Source organism: Carlito syrichta, unplaced genomic scaffold, assembly GCF_000164805.1.
Source record: "Carlito syrichta isolate Samal-C Ts95f unplaced genomic scaffold, Tarsius_syrichta-2.0.1 Scaffold241276, whole genome shotgun sequence".
Classification (NCBI taxonomy): Eukaryota; Metazoa; Chordata; class Mammalia; order Primates; family Tarsiidae; genus Carlito; species Carlito syrichta.
In genome coordinates this window covers 152,844-169,778 of record NW_007185372.1, presented here as the reverse complement: position 1 = coordinate 169,778, position 16,935 = coordinate 152,844, and the positions used below count along the sequence as shown (strand labels likewise).

Below are 16,935 nucleotides of genomic sequence, written 5' to 3'. Positions count from 1 at the left end.
TATGACCTCTGTCAGAGAAATATGTTTGAATGTGGAAGTTGATTTGATTTCTTTAGCTTCGCTGGATATTCTCCCGAAGGATCTATGGTAAACGACCAGCGTTTCCAGCCGTTAGCCAAATTTCGGCTTATTTTTGTTGGTGGTGGTGGAGGTGGTGGTCTCAAGATGACTTGTCAGTTCGGCAGTGCTTTCCCACCTTAAGTTCGATTTATCACAATCTCTTCTTTGTCGTTAAATATCAGCTTCCTCCTCTGCTGGCTTAAAGAAAAAAGAGGAAGGGACTTTGTGCACAAAGTCGGTTTTCGGGGCGAAAGGGCAAGACGACGAATACTCTCGAGCAAGTTTTTAGTGGAGAGGATACGGTTCTGTCTTTCCAAACCTTTGCAACTTTATTTGGAGAGCGAGAGACTTAACTCGGCCCTGAGCTAAACGTTAGCGTTAACCGGCTCAGAGGAGCACCTGTCCCTCACCCGGAGGACTGCCCCAGCGGGCGGAGAAGTGCGGAAAGACGTCGAACCTCCCACAGCTCGTTGACTCGCGAGGACGCGAAAGGAAAGGGCAGCTTGCCCGCACCCAAAATGGCGGTCGGGGTTCTGCGCGTCTGCGCCTGCGCGGGGTAAGCTCTGTGACACGAATTCCCCCGGAGTGTCCTCCCCCACCCCCCAGCACCCACCATCGCCCGGTCCCGACCTAGCCACCTGCGCCCGGAAGTGACGTGTCGTCGGCAGCGGAGCCCCGCTGCATGATGGGAGAGTGTGTGGAGTGGGCGGGGGGTCTCCGCGGAGGAGGAGGTGGAGGCGGCGGCGGCGGAAGAGGGCGGAGGGTAGTGGGATGGGGGTCCCGCGGCAGCGCTGAAACTCCGGGTGGGCGTCCATGGCGCTACTGCGCTGACAGGACTGTGGACAGCCGGCCTTCCGCTCTCACCAGTTCCGCGTCTGAATAGACCGTCCTTCCCCGGGGAGCCAGTTCTTCCCCGGGCCCCTGAGCCATGCCCATCGCGGCCGCCCCGAACGAGCCAGGTAAGCGCCGCCGCTCAGTCCCTCAGCCGCGCGGGGGAGAGCGGGTGCGGGAACCGGGCCCGGCCCACCAGCCGGACCCTCACCCGGCCCGGGAGCACCTGCCCGCCGCGGAGCCGGGGCTGCGAGCACCGAGCTGGCTCTGCGGGCCTGCGGGCTCCGCGCTCGGTCTCTGCCTCTTCTGCGGCGGGTGCGAGGACGCCGGCCTCGCCATCCCGAAGCGCCGGCCCGGGAAGTGGAAGCCCTTCCCTCCCCGGCCACCGCCGGCTCGCCCTGCCGCTTCGCCTCCACCTGCCCGAAGCTCCGCGCCGGCCGCTTTCTCCCGGGAGCTGTTGAGAAGTTTGGGGCTTTGCTCGGGCTTCCTCTTTCTCCCTCCCCCTCCCTCGTGACAGGTGTAAACACTGCCTGCTTCGCCGAGGCCCGAGGCCGGCCGCGACCGGAGTGTGCTGCTTCCAAGGGTCTCTGAAGCAAGCGGATTTGGAATTCTCCAACAGGCTGAGGAGACGGCCCCAAAACTCATGCATCCCTTTCTGAGAGTATCTTTTCTGCCCTCTTCTTGCACTCTTCAAGAAATTATCTGCGTCTCGTCTCCAGATTGCGTTCGAAAAGTTGGACCATTCTTTAAGCGCCCGGCTTGGCAGGTGGTGCGCCTTGCTTGGGGCAGGGCAGAATATGGGGTGAGTGGTGGTAGGGTCCTTCTCTGTTAGGAAAGTAGTGGGAATCGCTAGGTTTTTTCCTTGTTGGTTTGTGCAAATTATGGCTTGGTTATACGGAGCCGCCTTTTGGGGCTGAAGAAAGGACTGACGCATACATGTAAATATTTTGCTGGTGGGGGGGAGATGAAACAAAAGCGATGGTTCCGTTTCAAAGTTCTCACTTAAGGAGAAGTAAACTAGAACTGCAGTTTTGAACTTTTCCTAAGATATGTCTTCCTTCCCGTAGCTATGTTCTTGTATTCCGAGGTGGGTTTTTTTTGGGGGGGGGCGGTTTGCACAGAGTTTATCCTTGCTGTTACATTTAATTGTTGCTTTCAGTTAACCTCTTAGACATAAAAAAATAGGTTAAACTATAGGGACAACAAACATTTCAGTATTGTGTTAATATAATTATCGTAGTTACCTACATTTTATGTGCTATACTGGTTTAAGCGTTGGCTTTTGTAGCAAATTTTAACATTTGCAGAAGTATATTTGTTTAAACAAGTGTGTTTCTGTGGTAGTCTTCTACATTTTGTCCCCCAAAATATTTCTTATGTCAAAAGACAGATCCTGTGTAAAACATCTAGCCCAATAAATGGCACCTGGTAGATACTCATTAGAGCTGGTTGTTTCTCTGTGTATGTATCAAATTAGACATATCAGTTGGTCATCAAAGTACAGATCTAATTTTAAAGCATTTGAAAGAAATTCATTAGAATTCTTGTCTGTAGGGCATTTAAGTTTTGATGCTTTCTGATCTTTTGACCTAGAAGCTATTATAAAAATAATCCTATGTCAAAACAAAGATAATGTGCCCGTAATCACATTGATAATTTTTTCAAAATTCAATTGTCTTTATGAATTAATCTAGGTAAATCCTATTTATAAAACATCATTTTAAGTTTTAATTTGTTCTGCTTACAGTTAGTGAAAAATTAGTTCAGAAAAGCAGTGAAATTTGAGTACCAAATAATGTTTTATTTTCTGTGAAATCTAAATTGCCTTCCTCAACAGATGAAGTCTTTGAATAACATCTCATGGAGGAATCACCCCTTCTCTCCCAATCTTCCCCCAAGTCACGTAAAAGAAGACCGCCAAGTATTTAGATATTTTTAAATCATCATAAATTATTTTAAATGTTGATATTCTAATTTAATGCTACCTACAGTTAATTTAAAAAATAAAGGCTTTTTCTCTATTCTTGCAGTTTCAGTTCCTCTTTTAAGTAGACTAGTAATGGATTTTACTTATGTCTTTATAGTGACTAATCTTTTCTCAATCAGTGTATGTTGATAAAATGACGGGTTTTGGGGGTTTTTTTGCAGCTTTATATAATCATTACTAATACATATACTGCTTCCTGACCAAGATACTTTTCTAAATGCTTTTTATACAGTATATTAACTCATTGTATCTTCAAAACAATGGGTAGTATTATCCCCCATTTTTCAGAAAGGAACAGAGGCACAGAGATATTAAGTAACTGGTCTAAGATTAAACAGCTGGCAAGTGACAGAGCCAGGGTATAGTATACTATTTATATAATTTTGAAACATAGAAAACTATACTGTGTTTTTTCTGTGATTCCTGGAGTATGTAACAAAGTGTAACAACATACATGGGAATCATAAACCCCAAGTCAGAATGAAGTTACTTCTGGAAAACTGGAGAGGGATAAAGGACCTGGAGGGGCCTAGGGTTTACAATTGTATATTTACAGTCTTTAAAATAAATCTGAAGCAGATTGGGTAAGAGATTAAAATTTAATAAACCTGGGTGATGGGTACTTGACCATTCATTATGGTTTTTTTCCCTTAGCTTTGTTGTATGCTTGAAATCATTCATAATAAAAATTCAGGCATTTAACTTGAAAAGCAATCTACAATATTGCTGTATCTTTCAGCATTGTATATTTTAAAAGAGGGCAGGGAAAGAGTTAGCGTTATTTTATATTGACTTTCTTTTAAAATACAGGAAACTTGTAAGTTAAAAAAAAAATTGAATTAAGAATTGTTGGCTTCCCCAGATTCCTCTGCATTAACTCCCCTTGCTTGAACTCTTCTCTGTTGCTGCCAGCCATATCAACCATGCCAACCTGTGTCACACTACTAGTTTCTATTTCTGACCTTACCCTACAGTAGGGGTTAATAGGTCTGTAGATTAGACCTATTCCCTAGGAAAGGGAATAGGTCTGAAGGAAGGTAGGAGGTGGAAAATCATTGCTCATTGGTTTGGGAAAAGTGAAAAGAAGAGGAAAATAGTTGTTTAAGACTATCCTGTTATTGTCAGTCATTGCCACCCTTATTCCACATAACTGACTTGAAGGTAAGCCTTGAAAAGGTAGATTGCTAGTAAGTCAAGGGTTAATTTACAAGCACTGTATTAGTGAATGAATAGTCCCCAGAGGAAAATTACACAGTAAATGAGAATACGTTCACTGTGGGTTCTGTTTATGCAAATATTTATAGTATGCCATAAACCATTTCAACTAAATATCTACTAATATCATGGTGTCCTCTTTCATTCATACAACAAATATTTATTGAGCACCTGCTATATGTCAGGCCCTCTTCTAGGTGCTGGGGACTGAAATGAACAAGAAAAAAAAATCTGCCGTCATATCACTTCAGTTTATATGTGTGTGTACACCCATGTTTGTGTATAAGTTTGGGAAAACAAGCAAAATAGCGATAAGATGGCAGATGATGTTAAGTATCATCATCAATCAGGAAAATAGATTTGAAATGCTGACTTTTTCTTACTCTGAGCCAGGAATGGGGAGTGGGGCTTGCTGTTTTATGAAGGTTGGAGACAGAGAAGGCTTAATCTGAAGGAGGGTAAGCAAATAAAGGGAAGAGTGGTGGAGGCAGAAGTATGCCCAGAATAGTCAAGGAATTGTGACAGGGACGTCCTGTGTAGCTAGAATAGAGTGAGCCAGCAGAAGAGTAGTAGGAATTGTCATCGTAGTTAGAGGGTGAAAGGGCACTGTTCTGTTTTAAGGTCTAAATTCTAGGGTCTTTACTGTGTGAGTTGGGAAGGCATTACAGAGTTTTTAAGTAAAGGTGTGAGAAAATTTTTGTTTGAAAAGGATCTGGGTTGAGTGTGATGGCTCATGCCTGTAATTCCAAGTGCATTGGAAGGCTAAGGAGCAGGATTGCTTGAGCCCAGGAGTTTGAAACTAGCCTGGGTAACATAGTGAGACCCCTGTCTCTACAAAAAATGAAAAAAATAGCTGGGCATGACGGAGCATGCCTGTAGTTCAGCTACTTAGGAGGCTAAGATGAGAGGATCGCTTGAGTCCAAGAGTTTGAGGTTGCAGTAAGCTGTGATCATGCCACTGCATTCCAGCCTGGACAACAGAATGAAATCCTGTCTAAATAAAATAAATTTTTAAAAATCCATTTGGCTGCTGTATAGAAATTAAACTATAGAAGTGCAAGAGAAACCAGGCTCGGTGGCTCAGCCTGTAATCCCACTCTTTAGGAGGCTGAGGTGAGTGAACTGCCTGAGTCTGTGGGTTCGAGACCCGCCTGGGCAACTTGGTGAGACCTCATCTCTGCAATAAATCAAAAAATCAGCCAGGCATGGTAGCGCATGCCTGTAATTCCAGCTACTCAGAAGGCTGAGGCGGAAGGATCGCCGGAGCCCAGCAGGTCAAGGCTGTAGTGGCTGGGAGCGACCACTGCACTTCAGTCTGGGCAACAGAGGTGAGACTCCAACTCAAAAAAAAAAAAAAAAGAAGTGCAAGAGAAAGATTCATTTAGGAGGTGGGTATACTGATACAGCTAAGAAGAGATGGTAGTGAGTGACTTGAACCAAGATGGTAGTGGTGGAGGTGATGAGAAGTGGTAGAACAGTTTTTTACTTGAAACTTCCAGCGATACCCCCATTGCTAAACTCAAAAGGCATACAGAAGCATTAACTTCCAAAAATTCAAGGCCTTCACAACGTATATTTGCAGCTTACTACCCACTCCTTTCATATATCCTATGTTCTAACCAAACTCTATTATGTGTCTACTGTTCCTTGACAGTGACCCTATGTGTTATCTTTAGTGCCTAACATTTCCTCTGTCAGTTAAAACCTCATTACACATTTTCTTGTTTTTACCATTTCTCCTTTTCCCAATCAAATGTAATCTTTTCTTAGAATCCTGGCAGCCACATTTTACTTCATATGATGTTTTTTTTCTGTCTTGCATTACTTTTGCTGTACCCTTGTATTATTCCCCATAATTAATTTTAAGGTTGTTTTCTTTTTTTTAGGTTGTGCCCCTTATAGAACCTAACACAATTTGCATGTAGTAGATGCTCTGTGGTGTATTTATATTTTAATTTTTAAAAAGTATTTTCTTACAGGAGCATTATGGAAAATAGATAAGCAAAAACACACACACAGACATGCACACACGTACACACAAAACAGATACTTCACTATTAACAGTTTATATAAGATGTATTTTCCCACACATTTTAATGTATATATGTGTATACTTTTTACCAAAATGAAGTGTTATATATTAAGTCACCTAGTTTTATTTTGTTAAATCACCTAGTTTAGTCATCTACACTAATATTCAAGGCCATATTCAAATTTTTCACCAGTTCACCCAGAAGTGTCCCCTTGTAACTGATTTACTCAAATTAGTATCCATAACATATTATGTTTTTATATGGTTATTAAAATTATGAAAAGAATGTGTTTATTATAAAATATTTGGGAAAATGTGAAAACATAAAAAGAAAACTGGTATACCCCTTGATGGTAGGGACTCATCTGTTTTTGTGGCTGGCACAAAGCAGCACTCAAAAAAATATGTGTTAAGACTAATAGAAGAAAAATATCACTGGCCATCATGCCATAAAGAGAAAGCTATTAACACTTTTGTTTTCCTTCAATTTTTTAAAATATAGTTATGTGAGTGTGTCATACACACACAAGAATCATATTGCGTAGATTTTTCTTTTAACTATTGTGAGCACTTCCTCATGTTATTAAATAACATGATTTTTAATGACTGTGCAGAATACTATCAAATGGGTTTCAAGGTATCTCTGCTGTTTCCCATTGATGGAATTTATCCCTGTTTTTATCATCAAAAAAAAGCATCTTGGTGAACAACTTTGTACATAAGTCTTTGACCTTGTCTTTGGTTATTTCCATGGGATCAAGTCTTAGAAGTGAAGTTACTAAGTCAAAGGAAAAGACTATTGCTTTCTTAGAGATTATAATAAAATCTCTCCTATTAGCAGTATTGAGTACTCATGTCCTTGTAATTTCCTTGGATGATCAATAAATACACAGTTTTTAAATTACCTGAATTTTTGTTTTGGATTTGGGCTTTCTACAATGTGTAAAGTTTGCATAATTTAAATTTTTTGAAGGGTTGAAACCTGAGGTATGTCCTTATTGATATTAATTTAAACTTGCTTAACACTATGCTTTCTTTTTTAAAAAATAACTGACTCAGCAAACTGTTTAAATACAAGAAATACAATGTTCTAGAACTATGTTGTCCAGTACAGTAGCCACTAGCCACGTGTAGCACTTGAAATGAAGCTAAGTCCAAATTGAGATGTACTTTAAGCATAAAATATGTAGCAGATTTTAAAAATGAATGTGAAACATATCAACAGTATTTTACATTGGTCACATGTTAAAATAATTGTAAGGTAAACGAAACCAAACCAGGCGAAACGCAACAAAGGAGCCAAGAAAAACTTATTAACGCAATCCTGGGCAAGGTTCACCGGTCCTTATGGCTGTGGGCCGGAGAAGTCGCCCCCAGCAAGATGGGCGACAGGTTTATAAAGGGCACGCTGAGAAAGCTATGAGGGGGATTGGGAAGGGCGATCATTGGTTGGGACAGTCTTAGTTCCGGCCTGGTCCCGGTTGGAGCCATCTTGTTGAGGCGAGGCCCGCCCTGCCCTCCAGTACCTCCCATTTACAATAATAATATATTGAATATAATAAATAATTTTCATCTGTTTCTTTTTTAATGCAACTACTAAACATTTTTAAACTGCATGTATGGTTTTATTGTATTTCAGTTGTACAGCACTGCTCTAGAACGTGACACTGACTTTATGGAGAAGAAATATATTAGCTTCACTGTTCTAGAAAGTAGTAGATTTTTAGAAATTGCATATTACATTTAAACTTGTCAGTATATTTTTTATGGTATACATAGTTTGCACACTAATTTTTCAAATTATAAGTGATTACAAGCTGTAACTTATTACATTTCTGCTCAGAGAGAAATATGTGTAGGAGGACTTGGGGAAGAAAGTGTTAGGAAACTTAACTGAGGAACTGATCTCACCTAAAAATTGAAGAAAGTGTGGGAATGTTTTAGGCAATGGAACTGCAAGTGCAAAGACCATGTGGCACAAGGGAATGTTATTGTCTGCCTTTCAGTAACTGAAAGGAGGCCTAGCTTATGGCATTGAAAACAATGGGGGAAGGGAAAGTATAGCTGCAGAGATAGGAGTGGCTGATAGGCTTTGTTAAGGGTTTGTTTTGTTTTGCTTTTTTCTTCTTAAATCTTTACAAGCAGAGGATTGACATGATCAGATTTGACTTTAGAAAAATTGCTTGGGCTGAGCATGTTTGAACTAGTTAGGGAGACTGGATGATAATGGCAGTTTAGACAAGAGTAGTGTCAGTGGAGCTGAAAAGAGATACAGATATTCCAGAGTTGAGGGATCTATGGGGTAAAATTATTCTTTAAATATAGCGGAAGATAGAGAGCTATGTCGAAGATGGCTCTTAAGTTTCTGGCTTAGTAACTGCGTGGATAGTGGGGCAATTCACGGAGTTAGCCCTACAAGAGGCTTAAGAAGAAGAGTTTGAGCTCTGTTCTTGTTAAGCTCAGTTTGAGGTCTTTGAGTTTCAATTAAATGAAGAAGTCTAGCAGAAAGTTCACTTGGCCGTGCTATAGAGGTAATTCTGGGAGTTTTAGTATATGGTAATTTATAAGCATTAGGTGGATGAGATTGTTTAGGGAAAGTTGAGTAAGGACGAAACCTGGATGAACTTATACTGCTAATTTGTGTTTAATATCTATGAGGAAATTTCATTTTATTTTGAAGCCTATTTGTGTAAAAGTGAAAGTAAGGTGTTAAGATCAAATATGTTAAATACTTACTGTTTGACATAATGTAATGGAGCAGATAATCTTACGTAATGCTTATTTAATTACTTGGAAACATTTACCTTTTTCCTATAGCAGAAAATAAACTGAGCTTCCCGACTGTCAAGCACTCTGAAGACTGTTATGAATAGGTATTGGTATTTTTGCTACATTAATAGATCTAAGGAAAAATTATATAATTATCTTCATAAATATCAAAACAGCATTTTCAACCCCATTTTTTATTTTTAACAAAGTAACTTAAAATAACAATTACTGGATAATTCTGTAATATCATAACCCAAAATCAGTACCTCAGTTAAGAGGTAATATTAGATGCCTGCTATCAATAAGGAAAACCATGAATTGGAAAGGGAAAAGTCAGTCTAACTCTGTTTGTGATGTGGTGTTAGACTATAAATACCAAGAGTTCCCATTTATATAAACCGTACTTGCCAATTAGGATTAAAGTGAAGACCCCTATTGACATGGGCAGAAAAAAGATAAAATACCTAACAATAAACTTAACAAAAAATATAAAAACTGTATATTGCTAGTAGATTTCGGTTTTATGTTAAATAAAGTTAACAATTCTATGTTTAGGTATTAAAGGAGATCATTCCTAAGTAATTAATGAATTATTTATCATTTGTTATTCTTTAAATGATTCTGCGTGATACTTGATACTTTTCAAAGCAAAACTCCTAGGAGTAGGATTTTTAATATTTGCATACATCTTAATGAGGCTACAGTTTTTTAATGGGTGAAATAATGTTTCTACCTCAACCACCCTCCCTATTGGGTTTTTTGGTGTTTTCTTAGTCATTGCTTATGTATGTTTCATAGTATTTTCTGTTTTGCTGTAGTTTCTTATCTCTCATTTTAATTGTTTATTGTGTGGGTGCAAGTATTTACAGATAAAATACTTCTGCTATATGACACTCAAAATCTGAAGCATTGATTTCTTTTCTTTTCTTTTTTTGAGCTGGAATGTCACTCTGTTGCCTAGACTAGAGTGCAGTGGCATGCTCCTGGCCACCACAGCCTCGACCTTCTGGGCTCGGGTGATCCTTCCACCTCAGCCTTCCAAATAGCTGGAATTACTGACATGCGCTACCACACCGAGCTAGTTTTTTTTTTTATTTATTATAGAGACGAGGTCTCACCAAGTTGCCGAGGCGGGTCTCGAACCTGCGGGCTCAGGCAGTCCACTCACTTCGGCCTCCCAAAGTGCTGGGATTACAGGCTGAGCCACCGAGCCCGGCCAATTTATTTTCTTAAGGCTTTTGCTTTCAATAGGTATTTATAAAAAGTAATGAACTTATTGAGATAATTTAATTATTTTACACTGAAATTTTTTTGTGATTCTTGCTATTTTTAAAAGTACTTTTGTTTCTTAAAAAATTACTAAATTTCGGGTATCAAAAATTCAAATTTTCTCTTACCTGAAGCCCAGAGGATTTGAATAATTTCACTCTTTCACATTAAATTATTTTATGCTTCTTACTATTTTTAATAGTATCTTTATTTCTTTTAAAAAATTACTAAAATGTTCAGATATCCAGTATTCAAATTTTCTCCTACCTGAAGCCCAGAGTATCTGAATATTCATTACTTTTTACTTATAGTTGAGTCACTGTGTCCTTTTATTCCTGTCCATATTTCAGATTTATCCCCCTGTATCATAGTAAGCCAGCAGACGATAGCTTTCTGTCTCATTAGATTTCAGAAGTTTACTTGAAAAACAGTACAAGTGTTATACCTAAATGAAAGGTTCAGAGTTTAATCAGATTACCGGTGACTTTGGTTTCTGGAAGTGGAGTTTTTGTTGCTGCTACTCGGTTCACATTCATTTCTTAATGCTCATCTGCAAGTGAAACTGATTCGTTTTTTAAGCATGGTTTTATTTTTTCTAAAAATTCTATAACATTTAAATTATATACATAATTTTAAGTGAAGCTTGAAAAGGAATAGATTATTTCATAAACTTTCTGCTTAGTAGGAAGTAGTAATTAAACATTTCTGAAATGGAATTTCCTTGATTTAGAACTGTCTGAAGTACTTAATGTTTCAAGGATTGTTGCAGTAATTTAAATTTGATCCTTTAAATTTTTCAAATCTCTTTTTAAAGAAAAGTATTGAAGATGTTATGAATTACTTGTTTTTGAAATCTTAAAAGTGTTAAATTTTTTAGTGATATTCTCAGATAAATGAATGTAGTACAACTTTAAAAAATAGTTGCACACCAGGCCAAGCATGGTGGCTCATGCCTATAATCCCAGCATTCTGGGAGGCAGGAGGATCACTTGAGTCCAGGAGTTTGAGACCAGCCTATGCAACATAGTACCTTGTCTGTACTAAAAATTTTTTTTAAGTAGCCAGGCATGGTGGCACACTCCTGCTGTCTCACCTACTTGGGAGGCTGAGGCAGGAGGATCATTTGAGCCCAGGAGTTTGAGGCTGTGGTGAGCTGTGATCATGCCACTGCACTCTAGCCTGGGCAAGAGTGAGACCCTGACTCAAGGGAAAAAATATATATATATTTTGCACAATCAAATAATTGTAAGTTTTAGGGTCACACTCCAAGCGTGACCTCCAGAATGTTAGTTAGATCAGGCCCACCAGGAGTGTGGGTGTCCTGTTTGCGATCTGGTGCTGCTTAAAAGATGCAAAGAATTGCACAGAAGTTAGATTAGAAAATAAAGTTTATTTAGAAAGTAAATTAGAGGAAGAAAGAAAGTGAAGATTCACCTCCCCAAGGTATGGGAGGGGGCCAAAGCTTAAGAAAATATGGCCTGGCCATAGCTCAAAGAACACATGACCACACCATAGCTTAGCAAGGCAGTGGCCAGTGGCTGCTCATGGTTGAGTTCTTTTAATCTTTCCCTTTGATGGGGGAAGTTCGTTAAGGTGATTGGGTGGTGGTCTGTTTCAAGTCATCATGAAGGGACAGGTAAGCACAGTACTGACGTCAGGTGATAGACAGAAGGCAGATGAGTGGGTTAGTCACATGATTGCTGCCATGGTGGTGGGTCTGTCTATGCCATAAAGGTTATGAAGGGTCTGATTAGGTTAACTTGAGTCTTATGGGTGGAGGCAAATACTTAAAAAAGAAAAGCTAATTAGTACAAAACAAGCTGGGGAGGGGGGCTGTAAAACAATTATCAATAGCTACCTCTGAGAAACCAGTTCTGTCCTTGGCTAGTGATTAGAGGGTAAGTTAAGTGAACCACTAGAAAAACATGAGATTTAGGCAATGTTACAATGGTTGCTCTTTGGGTATAAAATCCATGTTATGTCCTTCCAGTAAGTAAGGGAAAACTTTTTTTGAGTCAGAGTCTCAGTCTGTTACCCAGGCTGGAGTACACTGGTATGATCATAACTTGCCACAGCTTCAACCTCCTAGGCTCAGGCAGTTCTTCTGCCTCAGCCTCCTGAGTAGCTGGGACTACAGGTACATGCCACCACAGTCATGAATGTTAAAACAAATATAGTAAGATGTTAAGAAGGTAGAACCTTGTGATTGATCTAATTTGTGGTGGGGGAGGGTGGCAAAGGAGCAGTCAAGGATAACACTTTAATTTCTAGACTTAGAATTTAGAATAGTTTATAGGAACAGGTGGTTTCTGTTTGCTTTATGAGTAGTTAACTGAAGTTTTGGAACTGGAGAATATGAGCTATCTCTGGGACATCCAGATATAGAGATATTTTAAAAAGGCATTTGGATAGGCAAATCTGGAGATCAGGCCACCTGCAGATAGATGAAGTTTGGGCATTATGAACATATAAAACAAAAAGGGGATGAGATTTCTCAGTGATAAGAATATAGGGAAGTCAAGGCCTGCAGAACACTGACAGGCAGATCCACTGAAGGAGAAAGGATTGGACATGATCTGGTAGGAGAATCAGAATGCCTTTCAGAAATGCTTTTTCACTTTAAAATGCATTTAGACACTTTCTCCTACTAGTGATATGGTTTTATCTTAATGGCTGCACTTTTTTATTTACCTACTTCCTTAAAAAATTGAGCAAATAGTTAACATTTATGTGGAAATATTTTTGTATACTTGCATCTGTAGTATACATCTTTGCAGATGAAGTTGCTTAGTCAAAAGAAGGGATTAAATGTTTTTACACATTACAGAGTTACCATAGGGTGCCTGAGCCAATATATACTTCTACTGATAATTTTTTGGTTTTTTTTTTTTTTTTTTTTTTTTTTTGAGTCGAGTTCTCTGTCGCCCAGGTTGGACTGTAGTGGCACCATCACAGCTCACAGCAGCCTTGACCTCCCGAGTAGCCCATACTATAAATGTGCACCCACCACACCTTTTTTATTTTTTTGTAGAGACAAAGTCTTGCTATGTTGCCTAGGCTGGTCTCAAACTCCTGGGCTCAAGTAGTCTGTGCACAGGCCTCCTGCATTAACCTCCTGCAGTGCTGAAGTTACTGCACATGAAAAAATTAATGTTAGCAAACTTAAACAATTGGTAAATGCCTTTTGAAAATGAAAATCGCCAGAATTTGCCAGAATATTCATGTTTTGTGTAATGTGTATTTTTTTTTTTTTTAATCAGTCTTAGGGTGGCATATTTCCCAGGTTGAGAGTAGTATTAATTTGAAGAAAAGTAATATCTATTACTTTTTTGCAAAATTCTATAAAGAGAAAACAGGCCAGGCGCAGTGGTTCACACCTGTTATCCCAACACTTTGAGGTGAGAGGATTGCCTGAGTCCAAGAGTTCAAGACCAGTCTGGACAATATGGCGAGACCTCATCTCTACAGTTAATCAAAAAATTAACCAGTCATGCCGGTGTACACCTATAGTCCCAGCTTGCAAAGGCTGAGGCACAAGGATTGCCTGAGTCCAGCAGATTGAGGCTGTGGTAGCTGTGATTGTGCCACTGCACTCCAACCTGGGCCACAGAGTGAGACTCCGACTCAAAAAAAAAAGAGAAAATACTTTCATTTTATCAAATACTTGGTTCATTTAAATAATGTAACTTAAGAATGCCTTTTGTCCGTGTAAGCACCAGATCAAGGAGTTCTTTGTTTTAAAAGAAGCCCTATTCCCTCCTTGTATATTGGATTTAAAGGCATTGGATCAAAAGGAAAGAATGTTTTTTTTATACTTTGGATTAAAAGCAATTTCTGATTTATAAATTAATTTGGGGAGTCATGATCAGCTTTAAAGGAAAAATGCAACAGAACTAAAAATTTGGTGAAACTTTTTTAGCATATATTGGGTCATCATGTAAAATATATTTCTTCTTTGGATCATGGGGGAAAAGTGAAAAATTCTGATTCATATGACAGGCTAATTCAACTCATTTCTAACCAGACATATTTGGTACGTTGCAAATAATAAATGTTATCTGTATGTTTTTTCTTTTACCTTTTAGCCTCGCTACCTTTCAGCAAAAAATAACTTCCAAAAAAAAGTCTCCAAAGGAAAAAGTAAAAGTTTAAACCAAGCAAAAACACCATTAAAAGATTAACCAGCTAGAAATTTGTTTGCCATGGAATTCCTTCCATAGTTTTCATGGGGCAATTAGTACAGCTAGACCCTGTGGCATTGCCTATATATACCCCACACACAAACATTCATGAACACTATTTTGGAGTGTATTCATAATTGGTTTTTCAGATGTACAAAGCTTTTGTTATATGGTAATTCTCCCCAAGAACATCACTGTGTGTTATTTATCTGTAGATCATTTATGACTATCTTTAAGCCAGGTTCATTGTAGGGTTTGCTTCTGTCAGTTTACATCCTTCTAGGTCATCTTTTTCTCTTAGTTGATGGGTGGTCAGAGAATGAATGAAAGTAAACTAATAGCACTTGACCTCATAGCTAATTTGTGAGGTCAATCTATTGCTACATAGGTCATATTTTAAGACCAAATTTGTGAATTTTGGACATGGTAGGAAATGGCTTGCCTTCTTATTGACTCAGGTAATTGAATTCTAACTGCATTTGGTGACAGTCTTATAAGCGTTAGTAGATGCTTTTTTTCTTTAAAAAGTGAGGTGCTCTCATGGCTGGTGTTAAGAGCAGTGCTGTTAGAGGAAGGCAGCTGCTGAGGTGTACATTTTTGAAAGACTAGAGTGGTTGGTGTCTTTAGTTTTGAAAGTCCATAGAGTAGTTTGTTATTTGGGGTTTTGGGGAATTTTTTTCTTGGAATCCCTGGGTTCTTGTGGTTTAACTTAATCTTGACCAGAATGCTAATTTAAAACTTTATAGTAAGAAATTTATTTTTAAACCCATCAGCTGTTTGCAAAGTCTTCTGCAGGAAAATTTTCATGAAGTACTAAAGAAAGTTGCTGGGAAGCAGAGAACCAGAGCAAGAAGTCGACTATCTGGGTAGCATCATGTTCAGATGACATTAGCTGACACCTCCGTTTATGCTGAGAAATTGTCTCAAATCAAAGCTAAACAAATATTAATATTAGCAGGTTTGGTAAAAACTCACTACAAATTTTTGTTGTTTAGCTGTTTTTTTCCCCAGCATATGTATGAACTACTGTCCCCTTAACATTTTTTTTCTTCTGACATGTTGGAGCACAAACTGTTGAGTTTGTTTTCTTTCACATTCATCATATTTCAGGCCAGTCTCCTTCAGATTCCACTAACTTACCTTGATTGAGCTTGAATACTTACTAATTTGGTGGAACCCTAAGAGACCAGAGCTAGGGTTGTAGAAATCAATTGCAGTTAGAAGCCCAAACTTTACCTACACGTAGCCTACTTATGTAGTTAATCCTCATTTGTACTCCCACATCTCTATAATAAAAAAAATTAAAAAATAAATCATTTGGAGTGTGGGTGGGATGGGGCACAGTTCAAGAGTGGTTAGTAGAATAAATACCCCAGCAAGAACGATGATAATGTATTCAGTCCCCACTATGAACCAAGCCCTGAGGATGCAATGGTAAACAACAGAGGCCTATGCCCTCCACATTTACGGTCTTTTGAGCTCAAGTAAGGTAACTCTTGGAAGAGCAGTTTCAGTGGAGTGGTAGGATGGAAGCCAGATTATGTTGGGTTGAGGAGTGAATGGGAGGTTAGGAAGTAGAAATAGTGAATAGACGTGTCCCTTTCTAGAAGCTTGGTGATGAGAAGGAGGAGAGCTAGAGGGCACAGGCAGGAGAGTTTTTGGTTTTTGGTTGTTTTTTTTCTGATTTGTTTATGGAAGAGTCAAGCATTTATGGACTGAAGATAAAATGTCAATGGTGAGAATCAATGGTGAGAAATTCAAAGAGCCCCTGAACAAGCAATTGAGAGAAAAACAGAAGGTCCAGGGATTTTCTGTAGATAAAATTGTGGATGTAAGCAAGATTTTAGTGAAGGGACATGAAATTAAGATAGTTTCTGCCTTTTAGATTCTGCTTTCATTGTAAAGTTTAAGGGATATGAGGGTAGAGAACTAAAGTGGCTAGTTCATTCTGCCACTATACAGTAGGCACAGAGAACCAGGAGAAAAAATATTTTCCAAAAGCTAATGCATCTCCTCTTTGCTGCTTCTGTTTTGTTGCCCCTTGTTATCAGTAGTTATCCAATGTTATTTATCCAATTTCATATTGAAGTATCTTTTGGGAAAAATAGCTCTCAAATATCATCAATTGATATGATAAAGCTGAAACAATCGCTAATATTTTTACTAATTGTTTAATTTTTATGTGAAACTATTCAAATGCAAACAAAATACATTATTATGGATTTGGGTAGAAGACTGAAATGTTCAGTAAAAGAAAAACTTTTTCATGGGAATCTTTGAAAACCAATTTCTATAAAATAACTCTTATTACTTTTTAACAGGGTAATTAGCCCTTAAAGAGTGAAGGTGTGTTGCTGCTTATGTAATTGATGTTATGTATATGGTATTTGTAATTTTTTTGAATCAACCTTATTAACATCATAACCAGGAAGACAGGGTAAATATTTTGTTGTCACTTTTGGCAGTCTGGCTTTTTTAGGGTGATCAACTTAGGAATAAAGATATTTTGCTGCTTATTTTTATTGTTTGATCACATTTGGCATTCTGTACATTAATATTGGAATAAGAGCAGCCTGGTGTGGTGGCTCACA

General features: G+C 38.8%; 1 protein-coding gene across 2 annotated transcripts in view; it reads left to right on the top strand.

The window, feature by feature from the left end:
- Positions 1–752: 752 nt before the first annotated feature.
- The window catches only part of AFTPH (aftiphilin), a 72,178-nt gene continuing 55,995 nt past the window's right edge, over positions 753–16,935 (top strand). For both annotated transcript variants that reach the window (XM_008051878.2, XM_008051877.2), the window contains exon 1: positions 753–1,019. The gene's annotated coding sequence lies outside the window, so the exon portion shown is untranslated. The remainder of the gene's footprint in view (positions 1,020–16,935) is intronic.